The sequence below is a fragment of the Glycine soja genome, chromosome 10, assembly GCF_004193775.1.
Source record: "Glycine soja cultivar W05 chromosome 10, ASM419377v2, whole genome shotgun sequence".
Lineage (NCBI taxonomy): Eukaryota > Viridiplantae > Streptophyta > Magnoliopsida > Fabales > Fabaceae > Glycine > Glycine soja.
The window spans coordinates 33,380,782-33,387,802 of NC_041011.1; the positions used below are offsets into that span (position 1 = coordinate 33,380,782).

The 7,021-nt window shown below is 35.1% G+C and overlaps 1 non-coding gene across 1 annotated transcript; it reads right to left on the reverse strand.

The window, feature by feature from the left end:
- Positions 1-904: 904 nt before the first annotated feature.
- Positions 905-1,011, reverse strand: LOC114372739. The gene has a single exon (XR_003658306.1). It is a non-coding gene; the product is annotated as a small nucleolar RNA R71 (small nucleolar RNA).
- Positions 1,012-7,021: the final 6,010 nt, after the last annotated feature.

The window sequence follows — 7,021 nt, forward strand, 5'->3', positions numbered from 1 at the left end:
GCTCCGGGTATCAGAATGACTATTATTATATATTTGGGGTAGAAAAAAATTTCCCATGCCGTAGCAGCCAGCCAGTAGGACGGCTGAGGTCTCCTTCTTCCAAAAATTGCAATTCTGTCAAAAGTTTTTTATTTTCCAAGTATTATTCTCTTATTTTTCTTAACTTATCATTTTTAGCTTATATAGTTAGACTTCGAATTTTCATTTGAAATATTTTGTGCTATCTTCTCATCATTTTATAAGGTTGCTCACAAAATTTCAAGTCATTTGGATATCATTTAATGGTAGCTGTAGTTCAAACCTACATTGTTACTTGCAGAAGAAGGTAACTAGTTTTGCATGCTGAATGTAGTGTATGACTAGAGGGAATCCATCTGACTTACAACCCTTTGATCCTGAGATAGATAGGACATTTCATAGATTAGTTAGACAACATTTAGTACCTTTTGAGCATCCTGAGCATTTTGTTATTGGTGATTTTGAACATTATAGTTTTGAACATTCTGATTTTGCACATTCTGAGAACATGGCACAACCTCCACCTCGTGAGAGGACTCTAAGGGAAATGGCTGCACCTGATTTCACCTACGAAAGCTTGTGCATCCAATACCCTGATGAGGATGTCCCATATGTTCTTAAAACTGGACTGATCCATTTGCTTCCAAAGTTTCAGGGCCTTGCAGGTGAAGACCCACGCAAGCATTTGAAAGAATTCCATATTGTTTGCTCCACCATGAAACCACCAGATGTCCAGGAGGATCACATATTTCTGAAGGTCTTTCCTCATTCTTTAGAGGGAGTGGCAAAGAACTCGCTATATTACCTTGCTCCAAGGTCCATCACGAGCTGGGATGACCTCAAGAGAGTATTCTTAGAAAAAATTTTCCCTGCTTCTAGGACCACGACCATCAGAAAAGATATTTCAGGCATTAGACAACTCAGTGGAGAGAGCCTATACGAATACTAGGAGAGATTTAAAAAATTATGTGCTAGTTGCCCTCACCACCAGATTTCTGAGCAGCTTCTTCTCTAATATTTTTATGAAGGACTCAACAACATGGAGAGAAGTATGATAGATACTGCCAGTGGTGGAGCCCTTGGAGACATGACCCCTGCTGAAGCCAGAAATTTAATTGAGAAGATGGCTTTCAACTCCCAGCAATTTAGTGCCAGAAATGATGCTATTTTCATTAGAGGAGTGCATGAAGTAGCCACGAATTCATCTTCATCAGGTGAGACTAAGAAGCTTGAAGGTAAACAAGATGCCTTGGTTAACCTGGTAACCCAACTGGTCATGAATCAAAGTCTGCACCTGTCACCAGACTCTGTGGTTTATGCTCCTTTGCCGACCACCACACAGACCTTTGCCCTTCTATGCAACAATCTGAAGCAATTGAACAGCCTGAAGCTTATGCTACAAACATCTACAACAGACCTCCTCAACCTCAACAGCAAAATCAGCCACAACAGAACAGTTATGACCTCTCCAGCAATAGGTACAATCCCGGGTGGAGGAATCATCCCAACCTTAGATGGTCAAATCCTTCACAACAGCAGCAACAACAACCTTATTTTCAAAATGTTGCTAGCCCAAGTAGACCATACGTTCCTCCACCAATCCAGCAACAACAACAGCAACAACCCCAGAAACAGCAAACAGTTGAGGCCCCTCCGCAACCTTCCCTTGAAGAACTTGTGAGGCAAATGACTATGCAAAACATGCAGTTTCAACAAGAGACCAGAGCCTCCATTCAGAGCTTAACTAATTAGATAGGACAATTGGCTACACAGTTAAATCAACAACAGTCCCAGAATTCTGATAGATTACCTTCTCAATCTGTCCAGAATCCCAAAAATGTGAGTGTCATTACATTGAGGTCAGGAAAACAGTGTCAAGGACCTTAACCAGTAGCATCTTCCTCATCCGCTAATGAACCTGCCCAACCTCACTCTACTCCAGAAAAAGATGATGACAAAAATTTAAAGAGTAAGTTACCTAACAATTTCTATGTAGGTGAATCTAAAGAGAAGCAGCATATCCCTCTTCCATTCCCTCCAAGAGCAATTTCCAACAAAAAATGGAAGAGGCAGAGAAGGAGATCTTGGAAACATTTAGGAAAGTAGAGGTAAACATACCTCTGCTGGATGCAATAAAGCAAATTCCAAGATATGCTAAATTCTTGAAGGAGTTGTGCACTAATAAGCGGAAGCTTAAAGGAAGTGAAAGAATTAGTATGGGCAGAAATGTCTCCACATTGATTGGTAAATCTGTTCCCCAAATCCCTGAAAAATGTAAAGATCAAGGTACATTCAACATACCTTGTATTATTGGGAATAATAAGTTTGACAATGCCATGCTAGATTTAGGAGCTTTTGTTAGTGTTATGCCTCTGTCTATTTTTAATTCTCTATCTCTAGGTCCTTTGCAGTCAACTGATGTGGTAATTCATTTAGCTAATAGAAGTGTTGCCTATCCTGCTAGTTTCATAGAGGATGTCTTAGTTAAAGTTGGTGAGTTGATTTTCCCTGTTGATTTTTATATTTTAAATATGGAGGAGGGATTTTCTAAAGGATCAGTTCCCATCATTCTAGGCAGACCTTTTATGAAAACTGCTAGAACTAAGATAGATGTATATGTAGGCACACTATCTATGGAGTTTGGTGATATAACTGTTCATTTTAATATTCTTGATGCTATGAAAACACCCATCTGAAGATCTTTCTGTATTTCGTGTTGAAATAATAGACCATATTGTTGATGAATACATGACTGATCTTCATTCTAATCTGCATGCCTGTCACTCTTCATGCATTGAATCTAAATTTGCACTTGATCATATGTCTGAATTTGATGCTGAGAGTGAACCTGAATTTGATATTGATTACATGTCTGGTGATGTTTTACCTCGTGAGATTGATTTTATAGAGTCAGATAGAACTTACCATGTTTCAGGAAGTACACATACCTCTAACTTTCCAAAACATCAAAGCCAATTGCATCTACAGTAATCGATTACCAAATAAGTGTAATCGATTACACAAAACTTTTGAGTGAAACAATGTGACTCTTCACTTTTAAATTTGAATTTCAACGTTCAAGGACACTGGTAATCGATTACCAAAACATTGCAATCGATTACAGCCTTTTGAAAATATTGGAACGTTGTAAATTCCAGTGAAAAACTTTTTCAAACTCATTTTGCTACTGATAATCGATTACAACAATATGGTAATCGATTACCAGAGAGTAAAAACTCTTTGGTAAAGGTTTTGTCAAAAAACTCATGTGCTATTCAAAGTTTTGAAAAAACTTTTAATACTTATCTTGATTGAGTCTTTTCTTCATTCTTGAATCTTGAGTCTTGAATCTTGATCTTGATTCTTGAGATCTTGAATCTTGAATCTTGATTGTAGACTTTCTTCTTGAGTCTTGAATTCTTCTTGATTCTTGAAACTCTTGACTTGTTCTTGATTCACTTGAGTTGTTCTTTGATCTTTTGAGCTTTTTGGTCATCACCTTTGTCATCATCTTTTTGTTGTCATTATTGTTATCATTCAAAACACCTTTGAATCATTGTTGATTCATCATGAAGCTTTGCTTCCACAACTGCCCCACAAATGAATCATGGCCAGAGAAGAATGAGAAAGAAAAGCCATGAAGAAAGAAGATCCAAGAAGGCATCTATTGTTTGGGATGACAATGACTCATCCGATGGTTCGAAGAAGGAGATCAACCTTCTATCCAAGGACTATGAGAGCGATGAGAACATCTTCTCAAGAAGATTAAGCGAAAAGCAAAAGTCTGACTTCCATCTTTGAAGATCTAAGCACTTAAATCATGAAAAAGGTAATGCCAAAACCATTCTCTTTTAAATTAAGATGGTTGAAAATTTTCTTCTAATTAACTTGATATATGATGCTAACAAATTCTATTTGTTTGTCTTGATTGTTTTGCTATTGTGAATATTTGCTTATATGTTTGATTGAGTTATTTTTTCAAAGCATGAAGTTTTTTTTTTAAAAAACAAATATTTGATGATGTCTATGATTCTTACAATGATTTTTTTTCTTTTTATGATATGTGAATTACTTGCTTAAAAAGTCATTCATAAAGTTTTTCAAATTTATTATGTTATATATATTTATTTTCATATAAGAGTTTTTAGATGTAAAGTATTTTGACCCTCTTTCAAATCCTTTCACCCTAAGAATTCATTCACACTTTAATTCTGCTAAAATGCTCTCTGGTAATCGATTACCACAATGTGTAATCAGTTGCAGCAAGGCAGGCTAAGTGTAATCGATTACCAAAAAGATGTAATCGATTACAACGCGTCCTTAGTGCTTATAAATTCAATTTTAGAATTCACGAAACAGCAACTTTGTCTCTCTCGCGAAACCCTTATTCCCAAATTTTTCTTTTTGCATAACTTACTCATTTCTTATCCAAATCACGTCCCACAAGCCCAAAATTCATCTTTTTTCATCCTTTTTTCATTTCAACTGATTGGAATTTTGAATAAGTCTCTCACATGCATAAGGCATTGCGATTAAATGCTCTTTTGCCCTATCCTCACTTAGTTATTTGTTCCTTCAACATTTTAATATCCCTCTTGATTTTGAACCCTATGTTCCAATCAAGAGATCTTTCTTAATCGGTGCTGATGTGGTTGCCTCCTTTGGTTACCGCAAAAAGCGTGATGGCTCTTGGGTAAAAGGGTGCTCAACCAAATGATGATGAAGGACACTTACTGGTTGAAGGGACTCTTCTCTCTCCTTCAGAGTAATTTGGATAGGTTTGATGGACTTCAAACCTGTGTTGGTGAGAGGTTTGACTCTTTGGAAAGTCAAGTGACACACTGATTCGAGGAGATGAACTCGATTGCAAAGGTTGAAGAAGATGTCACCATTATTCGCGGACTGTTTGATTTACCTCCACCACCACCATAAATTTAGACATTATTATTATTATTATTAGTATTTTGATTTCTAGCAGTGTATTTGGCTATGTTTTGAAACACTTATTAGTATGTTACTTTCTAATTTAGTTGTTTTAATTTGGTTATCTTGGATGACTCTCTAAAGTATCTGAAATTATATTATAGTTTATGAATGAATTATTATACTCCTTGCTTAGTTTTTATGTATGCTTATTGTCTTCCTTGCTTGATGATTATGAGTGAATGTATTATTTTTATGTCTCTATACGCACTTTGGCTTTTTGTTGATGCCAAAGGGGGAGAGAAATTGGGATTAAATCAAGAACTCATATAATTAAATAACTTATTTTCAAGTAAAGCTTAAACTCAAAAACAAAGGGGGAGAATTATGTGAGTGATCGATTAAAAGATAGAGCTTATATGCATTTTTTGATTTCAGGTTTGTCATCATAAAAAAAGGGGAGATTGTAGAAGCAAGTTTCATGATGATAACCAAGCATTTTTTGATGATGCCAAAAGCCCAAGTGATTGATTCAAGACTTCAAGATCAAACATCAAGAATACAATCCAAGATTCAAGATTCAAGAGAAGAAATTCAAGAAAGCAACAAGTCAAGCCTTCATATAGGATAAGTATTAAAAGATTTTTTTTTCAAAAACCAAATAGCACAGTTTTGTTTTACAAAAGAAATTTTCTCTAATTTTCTAAGTTACCGGAGTGATTACTCTCTGGTAATCAATTACCAATTATCAGTAATCGATTACCAATGACCAGTTTGGTTTTCAAAATGTTTTCAAATGATTTTTTAACGTTCCTAAATGTTTTTCAAATAGTGTAATCGATTTACTAATGTAATCGATTACAAGTGAATCTGAACGTTGGAATTCATCCAATTGTGAAGAGTCACAACTTTTCATAAAATGCAATTGTGTAATCGATTACACCTTTTGTGGTAATCGATTACCAGTGAACAGTTTTGAAGATAAAGTTAAGAGTTATAAACTCTTGACATGGTTTTCTCTAAAGTCACAACTTTTCCAATGGTTTCTTTGACCAGACATGAAGAGTCTATAAAAGCATGACTTTGGCCACATTCATTCAAGACATATATGATATCCTTCCAAACAATCCTTTTTTCAAAACTTTCTCTAACCATTGCCCATTGCTTTTTCTTTGCCAAAAAGCTTTCTAAACTTTGTTTTTTCTGCAAGTGGAAATTTTGCAAGAAAAAAAGGGTGCTATCTTTTTCTACCTTCTCCCTCTTGCCAAAAGATTCAAAGACTAACGCCTGAGAATTCTTTTGATTCATTCCTTTTTCCTCTTGACAAAAGATTTCAAAGGACTAACCGCCTGAGAATTCTTTTGATTCTCCTTCCCCCTCTTTGACAAAAGATTCAAAGGACTAACCGCTTGAGAATTCTTTTGATTCTTCCCTTTCCCTTTAAACAAAGATTTCAAAGGACTAACCGCCAGAGATATCTTTTGTTTCCGCTTACAAAGATTCAAGGGACTAATTGATGTGCCATTATTTTCTCCTATTTCTTAACCCTTTTTGCACCATTTTAATTACTGATTAGTCTTAATTGTCAAATTAATTAGGCAGTTTTATTATTTGGGCCAATTCAGCTAATTTGATGCTTTTAATCTAATTTCAAAAATTAATGAAGCATTGGGCTTGAATCCAGAATTAGGCTAGGACATGAAGAGGGCAAACTATTTTATTCTACAAAATTAGATCTTATCTTATCTAGATATTATTTAGATTTGATCTCATCTAGATATTATTTCATCTAGATCTTATCTTATCTTATCTAGATTTTATTTTATTTTATTTTATAGGCTTAGATTTAAAATAGATTTGTAAGCTTTGGGGGCTGGAAAACTATATAACAGCACCAAGGTTCTAGTTTTAGGCCCTCTCTTCTCTCTCCCCTATTTTCATTTCCTAGTTTTAGGCTTTTTCTTTGAGACATTTTTTTTTTGTTTTGCAATTCAGTAGCAATAAAATTTCGTTCTCCCAATTTATAAGTTCGTTATCTATTGATTAATGGAAAGCTAAGTCCCCAGCGTTGCTTTCTCTT